This window comes from Aquarana catesbeiana, linkage group LG06 (genome assembly GCF_042186555.1).
Source record: "Aquarana catesbeiana isolate 2022-GZ linkage group LG06, ASM4218655v1, whole genome shotgun sequence".
NCBI classification, from domain to species: domain Eukaryota; kingdom Metazoa; phylum Chordata; class Amphibia; order Anura; family Ranidae; genus Aquarana; species Aquarana catesbeiana.
Genome location: NC_133329.1, coordinates 348,472,791 through 348,499,524, shown reverse-complemented (window position 1 = coordinate 348,499,524; position 26,734 = coordinate 348,472,791). Strand labels below are relative to the sequence as shown.

General features: G+C 40.8%; 1 protein-coding gene across 4 annotated transcripts in view; it reads left to right on the top strand.

The window, feature by feature from the left end:
* CSRNP3 (cysteine and serine rich nuclear protein 3) overlaps positions 1 to 26,734 on the top strand; it is a 166,587-nt gene that overhangs the window by 78,591 nt on the left and 61,262 nt on the right. Inside the window, exon 1 of one of the 4 annotated variants that reach the window (XM_073634013.1) lies at positions 26,178 to 26,256. The exons of 2 other annotated variants lie outside the window; for them this stretch is intronic. The gene's annotated coding sequence lies outside the window, so the exon portion shown is untranslated. Of the gene's footprint in view, positions 1 to 26,177; positions 26,495 to 26,734 lie in introns of those variants that run through there. One more of the 4 variants, XM_073634011.1, reaches the window with a different exon arrangement.

Below are 26,734 nucleotides of genomic sequence, written 5' to 3'. Positions count from 1 at the left end.
GGGACTGTATTGGACAGGTGATGAGCAGTGCCTGGTTTTCTCCACACATACCACTTAGAATTAAGGCCAAAAAGTTCTATCTTGGTCTCATCAGACCAGAGAATCTTATTTCTCATCATCTTGGAGTCCTTCAGGTGTTTTTTAGCAAACTCCATGCGGGCTTTCATGTGTCTTGCACTGAGGAGAGGCTTCCGTCGGGCCACTCTGCCATAAAGCCCCGACTGGTGGAGGGCTGCAGTGATGGTTGACTTTTTACAACTTTCTCCCATCTCCCGACTGCATCTCTGGAGCTCAGCCGCAGTGATCTTTGGGTTCTTCTTTACCTCTCTCACCAAGGCTCTTCTCCCCCGATAGCTCAGTTTGGCCGGACGGCCAGCTCTAGGAAGTGTTCTGGTCGTCCCAAACGTCTTCCATTTAAGGATTATGGAGGCCACTGTGCTCTTAGGAACCTTAAGTGCAGCAGAAATGTTTTTTGTAACCTTGGCCAGATCTGTGCCTTGCCACAATTCTGTCTCTGAGCTCTTCAGGTAGTTCCTTGGACCTTATGATTCTCATTTGCTCTGACATGCACTGTGAGCTGTAAGGTCTTATATAGACAGGTGTGTGGCTTTCCTAATAAAGTCCAATCAGTATAATCAAACACAGCTGGACTCAAATAAAGGTGTAGAACCATCTCAAGGATGATCAGAAGAAATGGACAGCACCTGAGTTAAATATATGAGTGTCACAGCAAAGGGTCTAAATACTTAGGACCATGTGATATTTCAGTTTTTCTTTTTTAATAAATCTGCAAAAATGTCAACAATTCTGTGTTTTTCTGTCAATATGGGGTGCTGTGTGTACATTAATGAGGAAAAAAATGAACTTAAATGATTTTAGCAAATGGCTGCAATATAACAAAGAGTGAAAAAATTAAGGGGGTCTGAATACTTTCCGTCCCCACTGTATATTCTGCGTCCTATACAGATTTTAAATGGCAGTTTTGTCAGTAAGTCAGCAATTCCCATCAGTCTTCTAGGTGTGAAGCTCCGACTAAACAGAAGTCACATAATTAAAGCAACTAATGAGACAGCAGCGGTATGAGATTCAGCAGCCGCTTGATCAGATCCAGGCTTCTCTATACACAGGGTTTCACATGTCATGTAAAATATTTCATAATGACTTCAATGATGAATGCAGGACATGGCTGATAGCGAATCTGTCCACAATGACATGAAGAGATGTCAGACAGGTGCTCATCTGGCAATTTAGGGAAAAATGATAAAAGGAGAAATAAAAAAAAAGATACAGAAATTTTGAACACGAAGGGCTGTTAAGATAAGACTGCCTATTTGTTTGGTAGAAACATAATATTTATCAAATGTTTTGGGACTGTAGTACAATAAATAAATCAAACAACACCCTGTCTGTTATCGGATGGCGCTCGTGTTGTCATAGTCCCAACTAACTGCTGCACAAAATGCAAATTAAATCCTCTGTACCTCTATTTACCAAGGGTTTTAATACAGATTATATTCTTCCTCCAGAAGATTCACGTTCAGACGTTATCTACTTTTACTGGGGATTGTTTTTTTTCCGGTTTTTAGCTCACCTTTAACATAAAGTAAATGACAACCTTAACTGGATGGTATTGAATTTGCTAAAGCCTTGTGTAATATAAGCAATTTTCCCTTTTTTTATCCTTTGTTGCATCTCAGTGTTGCTGATCTACTGCAGCCTCTTTGAAGCCATTCCCTGTCTACATGAACTTGCTTCTGTGGCAACTGTATAAGAGCTCAGGGAAGATTTCTCGATAGATATAATGGTAGAAAATGTCTGTGCAATGCGTCAGCATGAGTCTCTTATAGTCTCCATCACAAGCCAGCGTGACAATGCAGGAGAGCAAATAGAACAGGCAGCCAAGGGGCGGTAAGGCGGTTGAGTCATGTTTTTTACTCCAACCCTGTCCATTGCCTCTGGAAAGAAATCCACAGTAATGTAGCCACATATTTAAAAAGAGGTGATGCTAAACTCTGGTTTAAGAAAACTCAAAAAGTCACTTATATTGTTCTCAACCTTCTCGAAACCTGCAGATTCTTTTTTTTTGCTGCTGTGATCCAACTCCCTATTAGAGGGTGGCTACATTTGTTCTCCAGGTGGCGCTCAACCACAGTGGCATTACAGAGGGAGAGGAAGGCAACAGGAATATGCTTCCTCTATGGTTTTCTGAGTCACTGGGGGAGCTAATTGAATACTGGCACCCCATGTGGTTGCCATCTTGGGTCAAGCAGAGTCTATTTAAGACCCTGGCTCCCATACTTGGCGCGCATTTCGCATGTGGGTAGTGTAGGGACAGGTCACCCATCTGTCAGGGACAGTAATTAGTGGCAGGGAGAGGTTCCAGATGCGTAGAGAAATAGTAGGGGCATGGTATTCTTTCTGGAAGCCTCCCCATTTATATATGGACTGGCCAGGCGGCACTCTGCCCCTGAAGACAGATGCTTTTAGTTGACCCAAGACCTACTGTTATAGTCTTCGCTGCAACATTCTGAGAGTCCGCCCAGTCGGATTGTCTTCCCGCTGGGAAGTTGGACTTTAACTTCAATACAGTTTTGTTGCTGCAATGGGATGCTTACTCTCGTGGCTATATTCTTAAAAATATTGTATATTCACTTAAGGTGAACGTGTCATCAATGGGTTGAACAATGGGTAAGCCAGCCTTTCTCAACTACGGCATAGGAAGTTACTTATTTTATGTACAAGCCCCAAGCTGAAAACCATAACAGGTATTAAAATTAAGGGCAAATTGAGATGGAGCCAATTGATCTACTCCTGTATTTTTGGACGTTTGGATAAAACTAGAGATCTTGGTTAAAACCAATACAAACAAGAAAAGAAGGTTCAAACACCAAGCAAATAACAGAATGTGGCATGGCAAGAGTGTTAAATACTTAACCCAGCCTTTCTCAAACTTTTTAACACAGAGGAACCCTTGAAATACTTTTCTGGTCTCAGGGAACCCCTGCTAATAATTATTACTGTATATCTTCAGTTTATGGTCCATTAGCATAATGGACATTGGGAAGAATCCTCCCCTTACAGATAGCTAAGATGAACATTGTTTTAAGTGGTTCTTTGATCAATAAACAAATATTTACCTCTCAGATTGGTAGCCACTGACAACACTGTTCATTTTAGCTATCTATAAGGCCCAGTTCACACTAGTTCGATGCCAGACATCGCATGTGATTTTCACCGCATGGCTGTTCAGATCACATGCAATGTCTGTGCGATGCGATTTCAGCCATACAAACTGTATGGCTGAAATAGCATCACATTCGCACCAAAATGGTGCAGGACCCTTTTTTTGGTCCGCACTGGAATCGGATCGCATGGGTGTGCACACTTATACGATCCAATTCCTGCACCATTTTACAGTTCGCACTGCGATCTGCTGACCAATCTGGGGGTGTCGTTAACTTTACATTGAGATCTGCAAACCGCTGCGGGTGTCAGTGTGAACCACTAGGCGATTCAGGTGCAATGCGGGAACCTGCACTGGATTTGCAGGGTTCTCGCATCGCATTAGTGTGAACCGGCACCAAGGGGAGGATGCTTCCCAATGTCCATCATGCTAATGGACCATAAACTGTACATATACAGTAATTATTAGCAGGGGTTCCTTGAGGACAGACAATAATTTCAAGGGTTCCTCCACGTTAAAAAGTTTGAGAAAGGTTGGGCTAAGTACTGAACACTCTTGCCATGCCACTTGGCGCTATCTGCTTGGCGTTTGAACATTCTCTTCTTGTTTGTATTGGTTTTGACCGAGATCTCTGGTTTTATCCAACAGACCAAAAACACAGGAGTAGATGAATTGGCTCCATCTCAATTTGCCCTTGATTTGAATACCTGTTATTTTATGTACAAGCCCCAAGCTGAAAACAAGTATTAACTTCCTATACCTGTCAGCTACTTATTTTGAGGTTGTTCTGTTTTTGGTAACTCCATTGTGAAAATTTGAGTCCCTGGCCTAGGGCAAGGCTTCAGTTCAGCTTGACTCATTCCCAAAGGCTGGAGAAGAGCGCATGGTCATAGTACAGTATGGAAGCAGAGATACTGGCAAGTGTTCTGGTTCAAATGCTGCCCTATTCATTGACATACTTCCTTTTAGATCTTGTCTATCTGGACAGTATGATTACTTGCTGACTTGGCACCATCCACAGGCAGCTTAAATCTTCAATAATACACACAATTTGAATCCAACACAATTGTGGTTCAGGTAATTGCAGTACTGAGAATGTTTTTCCAGTCTTTTAAAGTGTAACAAGACAATGAATTTCCTGAGCCCTGTCTCTGTGAATAACTAAACACTGTGATGAGGGAACACTGTCACAGTGGACCCTCTACAGCTAATGTGTTTGACAATAACGATAATAAACCACATCATAATGAACATCTCTGGGCCTCATATATAAAAAGCATTTGAAAAAAAAATTATCTGCCCCTAGAAACCATTCAACCTTCAGTTGCTATTTTTCTACAGCAGATCAAAAGAAAAAAAAAAAAAAGAGGACGATCTGATTGGTTTATGTAGACAAAAGCAGACGGTATTCTTCCCCCTGTTAAACACAAGGCCCAGGACATCTGAATATTTAAAGTCATCTTTGACCTCTTATAAATGATTATACGGCATGTGCTTAGTATATGTATACAGATTAATTTCCCATGTTGTCCTAGGCCACATATCTCGCTGGCATTACTGCTCATAATTGGCTCACTGGAGGCCAATTTTGGGTCTCCCAGGAATAATAGATTTTAAAATGTCATGTCTTGGGAGGTAAAGGAGCGTCAGAGTAATGACCAAAAAAGCTCTACCTCTCCTGCTAAAGGAATTTGTGCTTTCATTATAGTCTCCCCACTTTCACGCTAACAGAAATAAACATCCTGTCTTGTACGTATGGTTATTGGAATAGATGCTGACCCTTTTTTTTCCCCCAATTCATGCTAGACAGGGTTTGTAGTCAATGATGATGAAGTGGAATATTTTTTTTAAAGCTGAACTCTGGGCTAAAACCATATTGTTTAATTCCATGTGGATTCCTACCTGAATCTTTTTAATTCTTTCTGATCTGTGCAGTGATCCATCATGAAACAACTTCAGCACTTTGTCTTTGTGCCAGAGTTTCCTATAGTAAAGACCTGTCACTACTTTAAGTCCCTAGCAATGCACATGCTAAACGCCGCAAAACAATGCATTCATGTTCACTGGGGTTCTACACAAACCCCATCAATTAAAGAATGGTTAGTCAGAATCACCAAAGTAGCTGAAATGGAGCGCCTCCTCAGCATCGCACATGACACACCCTCCAAATTCTCAACTACATGGGCCTGTTGGACCCACTTCCAAACAACAGCAGAATATCGAAACCTCATCACTGCAGACAGCCCAATGGTACCAACTCATTCCAGTACACCCTAGGATTAACTTCACAACTAGAAATAAACATCAAATACACTTACTCCCAGACCTTCTCCACTCAATCAATCAGAATTCCAAAGAGCCAACAACCTACCTACTACCCCAAACGGAGGGAGAGAGAGATGGATACCCACCCCCTCCGTTTCATTGGCACACCCATCTAAAACCGCTGCTACACCCACTAGCCTTCCCTTTCCTACTCCTCTCCCTGCTAAACCCCCTTTCCCTCCATCTCCCCCACTTCCCACCCCTAACATCCACCCCCTACCCCAGTCCCCTTTTCCCACTTGAGGAACCTAGTAATACTCACCATCATTCAGAAACCCGCTACCACACCGAGATAGGTACTGCCCACATTAGACAAGCCCCTAACAGGATACCCCAACCCAGCTGAACAAAATTACGGCCCTCTCATTGACCACTCACCTATAACTGGTGACTCACCCCCTAAGCCTTTTAAACACACACAGACATAAATCTACATGACCCGAATACGGGCTCAAGTGCATCCCCTGGATACTTTCCCCCAATGCATTTTTCTTAAAACTTGAGACTCCTAGACGCCAAGTAGTCCCTGACGAACTTGAGACAGCCCTTACCCTATACATCTCTTCACCGGATCACACCAAGTTGTTTAATGTTCCAAAATTGCAACTGCTTGAAATGTCATGTTAGACATCATACTCCATACTACATGTTTCTGTATCACAACATACGTATATGTTCCACCATACTACCAAATAAAACTTTTTGAGAAAAAAAAAAAAAAAAAAAAAAAGAAGAAGACCTGTCACTGCTGTTCTCTAGTATGTATGTTTCACCACTTCCAGTCTGGGCCAATTCTGACACTTCTCTCCTACATGCAGGGCTTTTCTTCCCCCAGAGAATAGGTGCAGGAACTCCGCCCCAGCTGAGTCTCTCCTTGTTGCCGCCCCCTACCCACCTCTGAGTACAGAACCAAGTGTCATTTTACGATGCTAAATAATTTGTATGGGGCTTGTTAAAGGGGATGTAAACCTGAAAAAAAATTTAATGAAGACTTCTACCTGGTATAGTAGAGGATGTCAAGTCATCTGTGCCCAGACTTGCCACGAAGAGTTAATCCAGCTCCAAGCAATCTTGTCTTTTTAATAAGATAAAGAACTATACTGAGATACGTTTGTGTTGCCGCATCCCCCACTGCTGTGACTGACATCTGATTTCTTTGTGTCATTAACGAGCAGAGAGCAGAATGTGTGTTACAATCTCAGCTTCACATCCTCAGCATGATTGGGCATGCTGAAGTCATGTGTTGCCTTTCCTGAGTTTTGATTGGATGTTACTCATCAATGAGCAATGATCAGTGTGACTGAGGAGTAGGAGAGTGCAGAGGTGACATCACGATTCCGCCCAATGAGCTCTGGCAAAGAGACCCACCTACTGATTTCAGAATTTTGTGGGGCTCCTACTGCTGAAGGGGGGGGGGTGACATTTGCAAGGTAGGGATACATTAAGGAGGCTTTCATATACATACATTATATATATATATATATATATATATATATATATATATATATATATATATATATATATATATACACACACACATACACACATACACACACACACGTACACACACACAAACACACACACACACACATTAATACTGTGCCATTAGTTTATACTGGGTGAGTGGTGGGTTTACATCCACTTTAATGATAGAAGAAAAACAGTAAAATAAATGCTCCGCAGCCAGAAACAACAGATCCCCCAGCAATAATAGATACCCCCCAGCAACTCTAGACCCACCCCAGCAAACAATGGATCCCCTACACAACATTTTACTCCTCCCCCCCCCAGCAACAATGGACTGCCCGTTACAAAATACCACCCCAATAACAATAGATCCACCCCTGCAACAATAAACCCCACAGCAACATCAACAGATTCCACAGCAGCCAGCAACAATACACCCTCCAGCAGCCAGCAACAATAGACCTCTACCTTAACAACTGACCTGCCCCCCCACTCCCAGAAACAATAACTCCCACACAAAAATAGATTCCTGCCAACATCAATAGACCTTCCAGCATACTCCAATACCCCTTGCAATTACATACAGTCAGTGCTGAATGTGCAAGAACTGCATTCCCCCACGTTCCCGCTGAAAAAAAAGCCCTGCCTACATGTATAAAACATCTTTTTTTTCTAGAAAACTACTTAGAACCCCCAAACACATATATATATATATATATATATATATATATATATATATATATATATATATAATGAAATGCGGAGTAAAAAGATACCAAACATGTCACACTTTAAAATTGCATCTGCCCGTGGAACGGCACCAAACTACTAAATCCCTATAGGCGACACTGCAAAAGCCTTTAAAAGTTGCCAGGTTAGGGTTGCACAGGAGGTATGGAGCTGGAATTATTGCTCTCACTCTGACGTTCGTGCAATCGCTGTTTACATATGCACATGGGACAGGCTTGTGCACTCGCATCTGTGTGTGAGCACAGGCGGACAGGGGCACTTCAAATTTCTTGTTATTTTATTAATGATTAGATTTTTTATTTTATTTTTTATTCATTTTTTGCTATCACAAGAAATGTAAACATCTCTTGTGATAACAACAAGCAGTGACAGGTCCTCTTTACTGAGGCTGCAATAACCTGCACTGTATACCCCTGGCTGTCATTGTGTTCTGTGCACTTAGAATGAATGTAAAAATTACCGATTTCAACAATTAAATTAGAGCCAGAAGGACACATCAAAATGAAGAATCATTCCAAGAAAAGAATATTAAATATAGTTGTAAAAATAAAAGAACATATGAAATATGTCAGTTGCTTTAATTTCTGAGTGGGAAATGTAGATTATACTGTTAGAATGCTGCTTTTTTTTTTTCTCATGCAAGATCCACTTCAAGAAAGCTTTGGAACATTACCGTCTCCGATGCTGGTTTGCTCGTCTCCGCTTCAGTTTCTTCAGTAATATAAAAATAGCACAGCTTCTATGTAGCGGCTGCCTGCTGTTTTCTGAAATACATTGAAGGCAATGGAAATCTTGCCCGGGAGCTTTGGGAGCAAGTGCTTCCATGCTTCTAATTTATAACAGGCCAGATCTAACACTGTCTGAAATTCATGGCTTTGTGAACTTGATCTGCTCCAGAAGATCTGAACTGAGTTTGGTTGGCAAAAACAGCCCCCTCCAGACCATCCAGCTGCATAGTATTACCTGCTTCTGTTCTAATAGTAATAACAAAGGCTTTTGAAATGCACTTGCTGAAATCTTTTCAAAATAAGTGCTAAATGGGGAGTCCTGTTTTCCTTAACCACTTTAACCCCCGGAAGGATTTACCCCTTAATGACCAGGCCATTTTTTGCGATACAGCACTGCGTTATTTTAACTGACAATTGCGCTGTCGTGCGACGTTGCACCCAAACAAAATTGATGTCCTTTTTTCCTCACAAATAGAACTTTATTTTGCTGGCATTTGATAGCCTCTGCGGTTTTTATTTTTTGCACTATAAACAAAAAAATACCGAAAATTTTGAAAAAAAAAGAAACAATAATATTTTTTACTTTTTGCAATCATACATACCCTTAACATTAATAACAGAATAAAAATCCCAATAACCGTATATAGGTTTGCACAAAATTTATAGTTTCTACAAACTACGGGATAGATTTAGGGACTTTTAATTTTTTTTTTATTGTTTTTACTGGCAACGGCAGGGATCAGTGATTTTTAGCTGGACTGCAACATTACAGCGGACAAATCTGACCCTAAGTGACACTTTTTGGAGACCAATGACACCAATACAGTGATCAGTGCTAAAAAAAATAATGCACCGATCACTGTATAAAGGACACTGGCAAGGAAGAGGTTAACATCAGGGGAGATCAAAGGGTTAACTGTGTTCCCTCAGTGTGTTTACTAACTGTGTGGGGGAGGGACTGACAGGAACAATGCAGAGATCACTGTTACTGATTAAGGATGAGCTCCGGCGTGTTCGCACTCTAAATGTGCCGAGCCTGCCAGGAAATCGGCACGGCGCTAATCACAGGTAGGGAGACATTTCCCGATCTCTGCAGCTGCACATCGGGAAATGTCTCACTGATTGTGATTAGCACTGCACTGTGCCGACTTCCTGGCGGGCTCGGCACGTTCAGCATGCGAACACGCCGGAGCTCATCCTTAGGAACAGACGATCTCTGTGTGCTTCCTTGTTTACATGTTTTAAATATTGGTGCTACATTAGCTTTTCTCCAATCAGCTGGTACCATTCCAGTCAGTAGACTGTCAGTAAAAATTAGAAACAATGGTCTGGCAATTACTTGACTGAGTTTCCTAAGTACCCTCGGGTGCAAGCCATCTGGTCCCGGTGATTAATTAATGTTAAGTTTCCCAAGTCTAATATTAATTCTGTCCTCTGTTAACCATGGAGGTGCTTCCTATGATGTGTCATGAGGATCAACACTGCAGTTTTGGTTACAGAATCCCCCCTAATTCCCTCGTGAAGACTGAGGAGAAGAATAAATTCAATACCTTCGCCATCTTCCCATCCTTTGTAACCAGATGTCCTTCCTCGTTCTTTATGGCGCCAATATAGTCTGTTCTCCCTCTTTTACTGTTTATATACTTAAAGAATTTCTTGGGATTTTTTTTGCTCTCCTCCACTATGTGTATTTCATGTTCTATCTTAGCCGTCCTTCTTGCGCCCTTACATTTCTTTTTGCGTTCTTTATTATCTCTGAGTGCTGATGATGTCCCCTCAGCCTTGTATTTTTTGAAGGCCTTCTCCTTTGCTTTTATGTGCATTTTTACATTGGAGTTAAACCATCCAGAACTTTTGTTCGCTCTTTTAAATTTATTACCCAATGGGATACATTGGCTAATGCCCTTATTTAATATGCTCTTAAAGCAAACCCATCTCTCCTCCGTGTTCTTTGTTCCTAATATTTTACCCCAATTCATGCCTTCTAACAAGGTTTGTAGTTTAGGGAAGTTGGCTCTTTCAGTGTCTTTGTATTCCCCATATGTTTCCTATTTGCGTGATTTATACTGAAGCCAATTGACCTGTGATTACTGCTTCCCAACATACATACTGACCTAGGTGGATGCAGCATTGGTCTGATGCTGCATCTTTCCCCGCTGCCTCCAAGACTGAGAATTGCTCAAAGACCGCTGATCGCTCAATTCTCGGTCTTCAGTGAGCAGAGAGCCAGTGACTGTTAGTCACCGGCTCTCTTCTTTGCCCCTCCAGCGCTCACTGGAGCTCCAGGCTATGCAGGGGGCGGGAGCAGCTGGCTCAGGCTCTCAGCAGCACACCGATAGGCTGAGCCAGTTGCCGCTCAGACATCTTGGTGGCTTCAGACATAAAAAGTCTGGATCCCTCCAGAGCCTGGAACTGATGTGTGACGTCAGCTGACAGCAGACTTTACTCAGCTGTTGGCTGAATACGGTTCACAGGAGTGCAGAACAAACTGCCCACAGGAGAAGTAGGGCCAAACAAGCTTTGGCCCTACTTCTCCTTTAAAATCACATAATGAAGTCCCAACTATGCAATTAAAATCACTGTGGACGACTCCATACATGCTTCCTAAAGTGTCATTAAACCCAGACTATGAAAAACTCTTTACATGCTTTATAAGGCTCGATTCACATCTATGCATGTTGCTTTTGAGTGTTTCTGCACTTTTTTTTGGCTGTGCTTTCCTCAGGTTTTTACAGCGATTTTGCCACGATTTAACAGTAATTTGTTGTTTTTCATGCTTTTTTTGGGGGTAAAATTTGTTGTTGGCCAGATTTAAAAATGCAAACCGTGGCAAAAATGCAGTAAAAATGCACTGCATGCCTTTCTAAAGCTTCTCCATCGAAGTTTATTGAGCCAAAGACGCACCGTTTTGCATTTAAAAAGTCCCTGACCCTTTCCAAAAATGCAGAGGCACAAAAATGCATTGATGTGAATGTGTTCCATAGGAACCCATGTTAAAAAAAAGTAATGAGCAAACTGAACCCAATGTTGTGATTACAAGGAATTGTATTTTTTGTAAGTTACAGAAAAAAAACTAACATTAATTTTCAATATACTGTATATATTATGTTCACGTTTTATTCAAGAGGAATGTTCATACCACTCACCAAGAAAGTCCAGCACTGACTGCATACTTGTAGGCAGCCTGTGTATAACTGAATACCCCAATAGGCTTGCCTCTAGTAGGAGAAGAGGGGATGTGTGTGAATTTAAAACATACATACTGAATTCTAAAAAAAAATAGACACAAAATAAATACTATAAACACTTTGTATTCACTTTAAAGTGTATGGAAACCCTAGCAGTGAATGTCCCTTATTTGCTGCCTTCTAGATTGAAAATTGATAAGATACCAAACAATTGCAAAAAAATACTAGTTGATCCTGCCAGTAATCCTGTGAGCTGAACTTCCTGCCTGTGCTGCACTCTTATCTGTTCACATGGTTTCCATGTCTCTCTGTAGATTACAAACCCCCCCCCCCCATGTTATGAAGAGGAAAAGAGGGAAAGGCGTAGTCCTGCCTTAGAGTAACAAAGCTCCATAGTTATAGTACGATAAGTGTTGTCAGCCTAGCACAGAAGTGTGTTACTGTCAGGATGAGATTTAGGGCTCATTTGCACTTGCTTCGGCTTCAAGCACACATCAAAGCGCCTACCGCTTCAACATGCTTTTATGATGTGTTTTTGATGCTTCGGTGGTGCTTTGATAAAGCTTCGGTGGAGCATCAGGGATGCTTCTGTAATGCTCCTTTGAAGCTTGGGCCCTGTGTGTGTGAATATCTCATACCTGCAATTTCTCCAAAACAAAGCAAAACTAAAGCAAACCACCGTCATTATACGTCGGTATTTTGACGTAGAATACCGAGATTATAGCAGCAGATAGCTGCCATACCCCCAGTATTTTTGGAAACGGCAGGCGGTCCTCTATGATAAAAGTAGTCTCCTCGGCAGATTTGCTGCAAGATCACTCAGCGACGAGAGAAGTGCCCACACCCCTGCTACCGCGTTCCGGTCGTTTCCGCTGCTTACCAGACCCGCCTGGCGGAGACGATCAGCTCCTTTCCCCTCTGAGGTTGTGAGGGGAGTGAGGGAAATGATGGCCCCCACTTGACTCAATGACGTTGGATGACAGGGGCGACATCAAACGTCAATTCCGCCCAACGGCCTTAAAAAAGGGGGAAAAAAAAGTTTGTTCAGTTTCTTTTTCAATAAAATAAGGAAGGAAGAAGGACTTTTGACCCCAGATCTCACATTAAAGGAGGTCTTGTCACGCTTTTTTTCTAATACAAGGGATTGTAGGAATAAAAGTGATCCAAATTTTAATTTTTTTTAAAAAGGGACAGTGTAAAAAAAATAAAAAGTAAGATAAATAAGAAAAAAAAAAATTTAAAGCGCCCCATCCTGCCATGCTTGCGCGCAGAAGCGAACGCATGCGTAAGTTGCGCCCAAATATGTAAACGCTGTTCAAACCACAGATGTGAGGTATTCCTGCGATCGTTAGAGCAAGAGCAATAATTCTCCTCTGTAATTCTAAACTGGTAACCTGTAGAAAGTTTTAAAGGTCGCCTATGGCGATTTTTAAGGGTCAAAGTTTGTCACCATTCCATGAGCGAATGCAATTTTGAAGTAGGACATGTTGGGTATCAATTTACTCGGCGTAACATTAACTTTCACAATATAAAAAAAAATAATTGGGCTAACTTTACTGCTTTATTTTTTTTTTAATTAAAAAAAAAAAGTGTATTTTTTCCAAAAAAATTGCGTTTGTAAGACCACTGCGCAAAAACGGTGTGACATAAAGTATTGCAACGATCACCATTTTATTCTCTAGGGTGTCCGAAAAAGAAAATATATATGTTTTGGGGATTCTAAGTATTTTTCTAGCAAAAAAAAAAAAAAAACCCCGATTTTAACTTGTAAACAACAAAACTGCTGCTGGTAAACGGACATTTAGGAGCAGTTGGGCATTTTTTTCAGCTGCCCCTGAACTCTCCTCTATGTTATCTTATCAGTACATGTATACACAGGGTCGTTTATAGTCGTTTCTAGGCAGTTGAATTTAGAAGCATTTTTTGGAACGCAAAAAAAAAAAAAAATGCGTTCAGGACAGATGTTCAGAGGCATTTGAAATGCCAAATGCCTGTAACAGCTCATAATTGCGGTAACTCGCGTTTAGCCATGTTTTGTTTACAGGCATTCTCATTTTTGGCTATTTGAAATGCAAAACGCAGCAAAACGGATGTTTTAAAGGTCGGTTTAAACTATCTGTCAAGTTAAATCATTCAGGAGAGGTTGCAAAAACGTCCCATGTACATTAAGCCTTAGTGGTTAAAGCCTCTCAAAAGCTGCAGGTGCTTCAAGCGAGTTTTGTCATAGACTTCTATGGAGGCTTTGAAGACACTTTGAAGCACCATTAAAACTACATGGGGTATCATTTTTGAAGCAAAGCCAAAGCAAAGCAAAACATAAGGTGTAAACAGGACTGTAAGCTAACCATTTTATTTAGTGACAGGGGCTCTGAGGGCTAGGGCTCTGACTGGCATTCAGAGAGCTTTAACAAAGCCTGTCCAAAGACATGTTTTATAGCAAGTGTAAATTAGCCCTTGAGAAAAAAAAAAAAAAAAAAAGGACTAATGCAGCCACCACTTCTAAGGACTAGTAAGCTGCAATATATTACATTTTTGTTCTTGGGTCCAGGTATGCTTTAACCGCCTGCCGATCGTATACCGTACATATACAGCGGCAAGGTGGCTTTCCTGCGCAGGATCATGTACCTCGTACGTGATCCACGCTCCGGGCTAGGGAGTGCCCCCACCTCCCCAGCTGTGCTGCAATTGGCTGCAGCACGAAGCAATCAGCTGTTTGCCAGCCGCTGATTGGTCACCGTCACGCAACCATCAGCTCCAGAAATTGCCGAAGAGAGTCCTGTGTAGGAAACAAACACAGGGCTCTCTTCTGACAACAGCAATGTGCAATTAGTAAAAACACCTCACATAGTACACAGTATCATGTTGAAAACACATTTAACCCCTTGATCGCCCTAGAAGTTAACCTCTTCCTGTCCAGTGTCATTAGTGCAGTGACAGTGCTTATTTTTTAGCACTGATCACTGTATTGGTGTCACTGGTTCCCGAAAAAAAAAAAAAAGGGTCAAAGGGGTCAGTTAGGTGTCCAATTTTCCGCCGCGATATCGCAGTCCCGCTATAAGTCGCTGATTGCCACCATTACTAGTAAAATTAATGGATAAATAAAAATTCCATATATGTATCCCATAGTTTTTGGACGCCATAACTTTTGCGCAAACCAATCAATATATTCTTATTAGGATTTTTTTTTTACCAAAAAATATGTAGCAGAACACATTTTGGCCTAAATTGATGAAGAAATTAGATTTTTTCTATTTTTTTATTGGATATGTTTTTTTAAGCAGAATGTAAAAAATATAGTTTTTTGTTTTTTTTTCCCCAAAATTGACGCTCTTTTTTAGATTTAGAACGCAAAAAATAAAAAGGTGATCAAATACCACCAAAAGAAAGCTCTATTTGTGGGGGAAATGTTATTTGAGTACAGCGTCACACGACCGCGGAATTTTCAGTTAAAGTAACACAGTGCCATATCACAAAGAAAAATGACCTTCCGGAAGTCAAGTGGTTAAAGGTTTTTTTCACCTTTTCAAAAAAAGGAAAAAAAAATCCTCGATCCCCGCTGTACTTACCTCTGTGGGTGAAGAGCTCTCAGTCTAAAAAAGGAGAGAAAGGGACCAAGGAGAAGCACAAGGAAGTGGTCCCCCTTAGTCCAAAGATAGTTACCATGGATATAGTGGGCAGTAATGGGAGAGTGGTATATATAAAAAATAAACAAAATTTATTATGGTATTGTATTCTAAAATATACAATGATAACACCAACAGTTAAATAAATAAAGTTGGTCCACCAGACACTGATAAATGGGCCTATCCGGTGCAAACGGCACACAGTACGCCCATTGGCCCGATTCACAAAAACAACAAACGATAACAAACATATAGACACATAAAAACATCTAGGGTGCAGGCGCCTATACTCCCACAGATGCACAAGGTCCCTATGGCTAAACGCCAAATCAAATTGTTGAAAAACAGTTTATATTAACAGAGGAACCTTGTGCATGCGTGGTCCCCCGGGGAGATGGGGAAGGTGGGATTCAATCAACACAGGAAATGCCTAACTTGAAGACCTCACTGAATTGCATCAACATCTACTACATATACTAAATAGATAAATCAAAGGGACTGCAGGGATGTATATTGCATGGGCATGCTCAAAGCATTTGATTTCACAAAAGTCCGTTCCTAGAGTATACTAAGTTATCTGCCATTCAGAGAGTCTCTGTAGAGTGTGTTGAGTAGTTGTAGCCACACAGTATAATTTATGCAGTCATCGCCAAGTACTACTCACATAGCAACACAAGGTAACTGGATATTGCCTGGAACTAATGATGTATTTCAGGGTAGATCATTAACCAGTGGTGAATTTAACATCACTGTATACTGTCCTAGAGTCCGCATTAATCCAGGCAATGCCACATCAAACATCAAAGCGGAGATGCCATCTGCAAACAGGAGCTAAAGGGGTTACATTACCGCCTCTTGGTAGTATCAAACAGTGTCTCCTATGATTTCATGGCTGCCCCGCTGCTCCGTGATTTCTCCGTCTATGGTGTAAGTGCTGACTGTGACATGCTGTATCCTGCAAGGACGCGATAGATGGCACTTCTCTTGCTCGTAGGTTCAGGCTGCAACTGTGCTCGTACGGCAGGTGAATTCCTCATTTGTTTGGTGGTTCCGTGTGAAGGGATTCAGACTTCCACTATCAGAATTCCCCGTCTCCGATTAGATAGGGGAGGTGACTGAGTCGGCGTCTGCACATCATGGTTACGTCGACGCGTTTCGCAACGTCATTGTTACGTAGCTTCAACTGGACGTGTTTTTTATGTGTCTATATGTTTGTTATCCTTTGTTGTTTTTGTGAATCTGGCCAATGGGCGTACTGTGTGCCGTTTGCACCGGATAGGCCCATTTATCAGTGTCTGGTGGACCAACTTTATTTATTTAACTGTTGGTGTTATCATTGTATATTTTAGAATACAATACCATAATAAATTTTGTTTATTTTTTATATATACCACTCTCCCATTACTGCCCACTATATCCATGGTAACTATCTTTGGACTAAGGGGGACCACTTCCTTGTGCTTCTCCTTGGTCCCTTTCTTCCTTTTTTAGTATGCTTGTTTACGGTTACAGATATGGCCTCTACATATGAGGAGAGGTATTGGGTGAGAGACTGTGATTTATGATAAGGCATGAATTTTTAAGGGTGGTCCTTTTTTTCCTTTTCTTCTGAAGAGCTCTCAGTACCCGCACAGCTGGTGAAGCGGTCCAGGGATTTGAAATCCTTACTCTTCTCTCACTTCCTTCTGCAAGACTTCAGGTCAGATCAGAGCAATAGGGATTGGTTAGCCTTGGCACGTGACTACTATGACCAATCAGAATCACTCTGATCCATCCTTGAAGCCGTACAGAAAGAAAAGGGAGAATAGCCCAAATATCCCAGACTGCATACACACTGACGGCTGATCACCCACAGAAATAAGTACATCAGGGGCCGGTGTATGATGTTCACCTTTTCTTTTTTTCTGAAAACTAACTAGCACTTTCAGTTCACAGCTTTAGTACATGTGCTGTTCCTTGACCAGGGCTTTGAATGATGATGAAAACCAGCAAACCACCGTACCAAGCAATGACTTGCAGGAAGCTGAAGAACTTTCCATTTTGTTCATTTTCTTTTCATTTCCTTTTTTTTTCTCATTTCCTCACGTTCTTTGCTCTCATCAGCTGCTCTATAAGGCATCCTTCCCACGCATATTTCATACACAGCAGAGAATGCCAAATGAATCATATTTTACTCCCTTCCTCCCCTCCATCATTGAAAGAGATTCTTACAAGGACAGCAAGCTTCTTAATGAATGGGCTACATACATTAATGTATGAGTGGTGTGTGCCAGTCGTCGATATTGTATAGGAAGTACAATTAATCCAAGAGAAAGCTCGAGCTTTCAGAGGAAAAAAATACTCCAGTGAGGCAAAGGTTCATACAGACGAGATGTTTTTTTTTTTTTTTTTTTTTTTTAGTATTCAGTGCTTGCTTGAAACGTGACTAGACTGCAGAATAATTATTCGACTAAAACGGATGTTTTCCTATTGGACGATACTTCCATTGCAACACATTTTGCGCTATTTATTTATATTACACCGACATATTGGGCTGTGCTTAATAAAGCAAAATGCAACATACACAAAAAAAACAGTTTAGAATTTAAAGAAAAAAAATAAATAAATAAATCGGATTTTCTGACAGACAAAGTTTGAGAGCAGGCTATAAAATTTTCTGATAACAAAACCCGTTGTCGGAATTTCCGATCGTGTGTACACAAATCCGACGCACAAAGTGCCACGCATGCTCAGAATAAATAAAGAGATGAAAGCTATTGGCCACTGCCCCGTTTATAGTCCCGACGTACGTGTTTTACGTCACCGCGTTCAGAACGATTGGATTTTCCGACAACTTTGTGTGACCGTGTGTATGCAAGACAAGTTTGAGCCAACATCCGTCGGAAAAAATCCTAGGATTTTGTTGTCGGAATGTCCGAACAAAGTCCAACCGTGTGTACGCCCTTTAACAACCATGGGTGTACACAGCCTATTGCATTAGGGTGTGCACCCCAAAGCTCAAACACATATGCATGTATGCATATGTGTGTATATACTGATGGTGTCAATAGAGCAGTGGACAGTATCAGTAAGGCAGATACTGGTGTCAGTAAGGCAGTGGACGATGTCAGTACTTTTTATTTTTTACTATTTTTTACAATTTTATTTTTTTTAAATTATTTTTATTTTTTTACAATTTTTTTTTAGGAGCCACTTTAGGGGGCTTTAGTCAATTATCAGGAGTCTTAACTCCAGGAATCTGCACCACACAGGGTGATTAGGGTGTGCCCAGGCACACCTGGCACGCCCTGTGCGCACGTCTGCCCCATTTATAGTCCCGACGTATGTGTTTTACGTCACCGCGTTCAGAATGATCGGATTTTCCGACAACTTTGTGTGACCGTGTGCATGCAAGACAAGTTTGAGCCAACATCTGTCGGAAAAAATCCTAGGATTTTGTTGTCGGAATGTCCGATCAATGTCCGACCGTGTGTACGGGGCATTTGATTTCTCATTCCCCATTTACTCAGAAGCATTTCACCAAAATTGGAAAAACATTTGCCAAAAGTTTGATAAAATGCAAACAGTTAATTTTGCTCATCCCTTGTAATAAATTAGTCCTAAGAATTGTCGTTTACCTATGTATTTTTGTCTATTTGGAATGACTTCTTGTCCGGGGCTGTGGTCAGGAAGGGAGAGCCTACCACATATAGTGGCAATGCCCCAAGGTACCGCGGTTCTGGATCAGAGTTTACAAATTTTAATTTTACTCTTACGCAAATGAACCTGACAATGCCCCGAAACATGCGTTACTGGGATGTAAGGTTGAGGGGGCCTCCAAAACCCAGAGACGACTCCTCGCGTTGATATTTGTTTCCGCTACGATTACGATAGTCAGGAACTGGAGGTCGGCTACTATACCATTTGACCAACTCAAAACACAAAATTTCCTGGCTTATGTTAAATGAACAGTTGACAGAAATCTTACAGGATAAATTGAAGGTGTTTGAAAAAGTAAAGGGTCCATGGATCAGATACTTGACTAATGATCCCCGCACTATCCCTAGCTAGGTTCCCTCCTGGTTGATGTGGACCAGAACGCGGAGTCCTCTCCCCCTTCCCCTTCTCTTTTGGCTTTTTTTTTCCATCCCCTCTTTGTTCTTTTTGGTCCCCTTTTTTGTTAGCTTTGGTATTGAGGGACTTGGACTGCGTAACTCTGTGGGTTTTTTTTTTTTTTGGGGGGGGGGGATGTATGTTCCTTAACATGAAGAACATACTCTGAACCCCGTTAATTTGCATTGTTACCATAACGTAGGACATACTGAGACCTCTGGGTTTTACAGTCTGTTTTTAAACCAGCAAATAAGACAGGTTAATAGAGCATCACTATAGCAAGATTGTGGTTATATACCCATGAAATATAAGAGGCTAGTTTTCTCCGGGAGCATGGCCTAATGCCATGCGGATTGTGGTAATATGTCCTTCGCATTGTACTCATGCAATTATAAAGTATGACTTTCTATTTTTATACATTTTGCAATTCAAATTGTAGAAGTTACGTATTGTTCGAAATCAATACTGGAATCTCTTTAGTCATTGAAACAGAATGACTTTGTCAGGAAAAGTTGTCAATCACCTTAATATGAGCCCACAACATTTTGCTTAACAGTTGTCTCTCTGAGAATTTTTAGGGCCATGGTATATCTGTATTAGCATGGGACTCAACATACACAGCGTTGGCATGGACTGGAGGTATGAACCCCCCACTGAGTTCCCAAACTGCCTGGCACTGGAGGTATGCTGCTGTGTCCAGGTTTCAGGAGGACAGAAACCTGGGCTGTCCAGGTCACTCTTATACAGGCGGCAACACTACTGACAGTAATTCCAGACACTGCCTGATCTGAAGCAAAGCACACTCAGCTGGTGATTAATAAAAGGAGCAGAAAGTGCTGGGAATTTTTTTAATTCAAAACAGTTTTTATTGGAATTCAAATGGGAATAAAGTAACATCAATGCTGACATGCACCTACTGTATGTTCTACAGATTCAGTCAAAGGGATCGATAAGACAAGCTCTCTGCAATATAACACACAGAAAGAATGTATCACAGACAAATAGTAAGTTTTCAAATTGCTGAAGAAAAATGAAATGAGACACCTAATCACAGACTATTCTTAGGAATAAGTGCTAAATAATACAGCAAAGCCCATATAGTTAAAGTATAATGGGTTGAGAAACTATGAAAACCTAAACCAAAAAAGTGTTGTGTGCCACTTAAATATAGGGATCTGAACATAGTAGTACCCTTACATATAACAGATGATAAATGAGAACATGGCATTACAGCCCAAGTACATCAGACCTAAACATATAAAAGCCACTGTTCAAGGTCAACTATCTAATGGACAACATGTGGGTGGGGTCTACTTTGCCCTGTATGCAGGGGTAACTTTCGTGCACTCATCAGTGCCTGGGGCCAGGCGGAGACTGCGGTCATGTGAAGAATCCAACATTAAGGCAGTTCCCTGATTTAGAGATGAGCCTTCACAGTGTGCAGTTAAAGTGCAGAATTCCTCTACAAAACTGCTGTCCCATGTAACACACTGTAACTTGGTAGATGCTGCCCTTAGAAGGGACATGCTGAGCCTGTGCCCATTCCACCTGTCCAGCTCACCTCTGTTACCTTACTCCCAGTAACAGAAAGGGGTCCCACGTGCATAGAGCTTGGACTCATCTGTACACTCACTAACTCCTTCTTTCCCGTACCTCGCAAGCAGGCCATAGATCTCTGTAATGCAGGTTTGAATCCGGTTGCTATTGGATACTGACCACTAGGAAGGAAGCTAGACATCAACCCCTTCGCTACCACAGGACCTGTCACCTTACCAGGTACCACTACTAATGAATGGTTGCTAGATGTATTGAACTTAGACTTGGTTACTCTAAGCAACTACACCCCTCTTCTCCTTGTCTTGCAGTTAACCGTTTGTATTGGCGTTACAGACCATGGTTCTTTAGATACGCCAATACCAACATGTACCCCTTTGAATAACTTCAGGCCAGGCTCAGAACAGTTATGGTAACTTTACTGAACAGGCTGCAGCATACAGTTCAATATGAATGTGGATGTCTAGGCCTACCTCCATGGAGACGATAGTCCATCTTGGTATTCTCCATGGCTTGGATGTCTCCAGAAACCCTGGTGCCTTCAGTGGACTGCAAGGCACAGCAGTCCCAGTACCTCTAGTCGTGAGTGGGAACAGAACCAAACAAAAAGGGTTTTTGGACCTCAGCCTTCCTCCTTTTTATAGCACTGATGGGCTGGAGTGGACCAACAAGCCTGGGAACTGAGCTTACACCAGTTCATCTCTTCCCCCTGGCCTGGGCCAACCGCTAATTTGCTAAAACCAACATATTTCAACTTGCCTACAAGAAAATAGAAGATTCTACCTGCCACATAACCAACATTTTCTGAAATTTGTGTGCTTGGAATTTTTAAAGCAAATATGTTTGGTATTCAAGGGAAATCAACAGAAGGAGCCAGAATATAAATTCAGTTTATCAGACTGGCCCTTCAGACCCAAAGAGGCTCTGTAATTTCCTAAAAATTGCCCATCACATTACTTCCCGCAAAGCAGTGTCCTTTGCCTAATTGACCTATTATGAGACTTGGGCATTCTTTTATAGTTCTATTGCTTTGCGGTGCCTTTGGGCCCCGACATGTTGCTTTATGTTTTTTTTAAAACAGCAAGTTACTTTCAACTACACATTTTAACCACTTGACCTCTGAAAGATGTACCCCCCCCCCCCCCCCCCCTTCACGACCAGGCCGCTTTTTGCGATACGCACTGCATTACTTCAACTGACAATTGCATAGTCATGCAACACTGTATCCAAGCGTTTATTGATTGGTTTACGCAAACGTTATAGCGCCTACAAACTATAGGATATATACTGGAATTTTTATTTATTTATTTTACTAGTAATGCCGTTGATCAGTGACTTTTAACGCGACTGCGATATTGTGGAGGACACTTTTTGGGAACCAGTGACACTAATGCAATGATCAGTGCTAAAAATATGCACTGTACTAATGACCCTGGCTGGGAAGGGGTAAACATCTAGGGCGATTAAAGAGTTAAATGAATGCCTAGCCAGTGTTTTGGTGTACACTGTGTGCTGTTTTTACTAGGGGAAGAAATGGATTCTAGTCCTTGCTTTGCAGGAACAAAGAATCCATCCCTGTCCCCTTGTCAGAACAGCGATCTGCCTTGTTTACATAGGCAGATCGCCGTTCTGTGTTCTTTACCAACAATTGGCAGGTGCCAGAGGACATCACGTGCCCGGCACCCGCAGATCGGCTTCTGCTGTGAATATTTGCAGCAGAAGCAGCGCACTGGCGGGTGTGTGCCCCCTGCTGGCAGAAATGCCAAATCACACACTTACTAATTTATATATATATATATATATATATATATATATATATATATATATATATATATATATATATATATATATATATATAATTTGGCACCCAGCTGCTGTCCTGTAGACAGTAAAGCTGCTATAGGGCAGTTAGTAACTGGTACTGCCATATGGATATAACTAGTTAACCCATAGGCTTAACCTTCAAACGTGTAGGAAACACACAAACTCCTACTGAGTTTGGATTTGAACACACAGTCATACTAGCTACTGTGCCATTGTAATGCCCCCATAATACATTAAGCAATTATGGGGCTTACTATGCTCCTGCACAGGTAACACCAAGGGACAAGAAGACCTAACACATATGCCTTATTCGCTTACTCCAGTATACCTGATAAACAGGGCCTCTCTGGAACAGGACAGAAGCCATGGGAGTGCCTGTGTTAACATGTGTTTATTCGTATCAGATACAGCTTTTTGTGAAAGCAAAGCTTGTTGAATCAGGTTAAATGCAGGTCAGAAGGGGGTCTCCTGAAGGCCAAATGCACCTCTTAATAAATTCTCAATCTAATGTCACCAATTATAATTCAATGTGGAATCTCTATCTTCCTCTAAGGGCAGCAGTACTAACATCGACAATGAAGGACGTCATCAACAATTTCACAAGGCCTGGGATGATATGCCAAGTTACTGTATTTCAATCTTTGTTGAACTATGGTTTTGATTTTTTTTTTTTTAATCGGCTATGTATTTTCACACCAGCACTTCATTGTCCTCTGCTTTGGAGCATATTTATATGGCTTCACTGGAGGTAAATCAATCACTGTCATTTGAAACACATGAACCCAGAAGATTTGCCTGCAGTCAATATTTGCTGAATGTTAGAATCACTGCTTTAAAAATATGTCCCTTAAAATTATATATTTTCTGTACAATACCCTTTTGGAACATCTATCAACTTATATATATCTTAAATTAGAGATATGCATCTTGGGTATGCTTGTGATTGCTTTGGTTCTTAATCCTGGTATTGCTGGCAGCATTGAACCAGCACACTAATGGTTATATTCTACAGAAGTTCAACAGCACCAAAAAGAGAGAAGACTACAATGAGAACGGATAAGAGAGGGAAAGGAGACAATATAGGGGAAAGGACCTCCTACACATGGTATGCTTCAATCCTCACTATTAATCAACGCGCCCTGGGGTGCTTCAAGCCTTTTAAAATTTTAGCAACGTCTCAGATTTTTTGGAAATTTAGGTAGGACGACAGTGATTATGGAGAACATGCAAATATTTCTAGTCCCTAATGAAAACTTTGCAGGTCCCACAATAATGATTTAATTTGCAGTGGTTAACCCATATTATAGCCAGGGCCAGATTGCTAGATAACCAATATAGGCCTATGATGATAGATAGTGTGTATCTGGCCTTTATAATAGCTGTGCATGGTGAGGTTTAAAGGACACTCTCTGCTCTCAGGTAAGATTTACACCTTGGTTGGTTAAACATGCCTTCCTCTTAAACTCAGGTTGGCAACATGTTTTTTTTCCCTTCCAGGTCAGTAATACACTGGCCAGTTTGTAAGCCTGCTCTCTGTACATGTCTCTAAGGCTGGCCATACACTATACAAATTTTCTAATTTAATTTCCCTTAGATTTACCATCAACTATGTAGTGCAAGGGCCTGTCTGCATACAAATTGAAAGGGTTTAGGTTTGACCTCATATTATATGGTTTTGGTAAATCTAAAGGAAAGTTGAAAAAGAAAATTGTATAGTATATGGCCAGCCTAAGTAGTGCATGGTGAAGGAGAACCACTGTATACACAATATTAATATTCAGAGGCTTCTGGACTCCCCTTGAAGACAAAAAATATGTTGCATATAGGGACTTTTGGTCCATATCCATATCTAGGGTGCATAGGAACTGGTTACTAAGTAGGGATGGGCTTAAGTGTGTTCGGATCATAGTCCCAACCCACCTGAGCAATCCCGCCAGGAAGCCGCCACTGCACAACGCCAATCATAGACAGCATGTGTATGTGCAGCTGCGGCCCAGGAAATGCCTCACTGCATATGATTAACAGTGTGCAGTAACAGCTTCCTGGTGGGATTGCTCAGGTGGGTTGAGACTAGGATCCAAACACGCCTGAGCCCATCCCTACTGCTATGGGAAAGACAAACATTTCTACTTACCATTAATCATTTTATGCAATTTTCCCTCATTAAGACAAAACTTTTACAATCCTGAGCATAGAATAAAAAAAAAAAGTGTGAAAGTGTGTGTGTATATATATATATAAATAAAATCAAAAGTTACCTTCAGTGAATACCACACACTAAAACAACAGAACATTCAAAGATATTGGCAGTTGAAATTTTATGTAAATTTTACATTTTTCTGTTGAGATTATTTTTTTTTTGTTTACCTCCTCTGGCCAAATCTGAACTATTGGGGCTAACTAATGTAATACTGACACATAATCACACACATAGGTTGGACTTGATGGACTTGTGTCTTTTTTCAACCTCACCTACTATGTAACTATGTAACTTCAGCAGGATAATTTGTAGAAGGAAAAGAAGGAGTCCAAATGCTCTGTAGAGTTTCTGAAACCGTGGTATGGTCGAAAAGTAGACTGCTTCTAATCACACATTCTAAATGTGGTTTTTACTGAACTAATCACATGACCCAAGGGGGTAGGGCCTTGAATTAAAGGTAAGCCCTAGTGGACAGGTGTCCCCATTGGAAGATTTCCCCTTTTATTCATGTTTCAGTGACAACTCCAAATTTTGAATTTTTTTTTAGTCCTGTGAACAATGGTCACCAGAATAAATATATAGGATGGAGCATCCTAGCAGGGACAGCAAAAAAAATAAACTGACGGGGGTTGTAACCCATGACAGTATCCATAAAATAAGTAGATAAAAAAAAAAAAAAAAACTCTTTTGGGTACATGTTAATTTAATAGGAAACTAAGGGCATCTTTATGTTTATCATTTTCTGATTACTACTAAGTTGCCAAGTAATTGGCATTAATATAATAATCACATAAAGTCATATATTTTCTGATACCTCCAAACTCAGTGACAGTGAGCAAATAAAAAAAATATATTTTGCTTAGCATTGTTGCCTGAACAGATCGATATTTATGTTTCACGGAAATTTCCGTGGATCATTGAACGTGTGTTGCCTTAAAATAATTATCTGCTGTGTTTTATTGTACTGCAAAACACCAATAAAATTCTGGGAATCCCATTTATTGATGCTGACTGCTTTGTAAGGCTGTTTCCCTAATTTAATAGACATATATTATATATATATAATTTTTTATTTTTTTTTTAAACCACACCATTCAAGGCCTCTTAATGATTTGCCGTGGATTAATGACTTCAAACAGCTTGGTTGATTTGCTGGCCCTTCCTCTTGCTAAGATTCAGCTGATAAAAATATCCCTAGACAGTGAAATCAGTGGATGCCTTTTTTTTTTTTTTTTTTTCTCCTTTCCTTCAGACAAGCCTCCCATGTGATCAGCATCCAGGCAAGCTCAGTGAGATTGTGTAGCTGTTCGACAAGCAGTAGGTAATGAGTCTTTGTGCAGGCTAGAGCTCTTGACAGTGAACAATAAAACATATGCTAGCTGCTATAAAATACTGCTTTGGGAAACTTGGGAAAAAATGGTCTATTTTTATGCAGAAGATATTTCGAATCTATGAGATTTCAATGTTTTAGAAAGCAGTAATCATCCAGATTCCATGGATTGTAATTAGACGCTGTGCATAGGAAGTGTGCATGGATTGGGGAAAAGCAGTGTGAGCAGGTTGGTGGTCTCTGTTGTATTAATTTTTTTTATTTATATGACGTGTTTATAGAAAAAATGCTTGCGTGGATATTTGATTGTGAATGCACATTTTACATTTTATTACTAGAATGGCCTTTTCGCTTTATGCAGAAAATAGTATGCATATTAATATGTGTGTATAATTGTATTTCTAGAATGGCTGGTTATCTTAAGCCAGATAATAGTGTATGTCTAATGTAATTTTATAATTTATCTTTT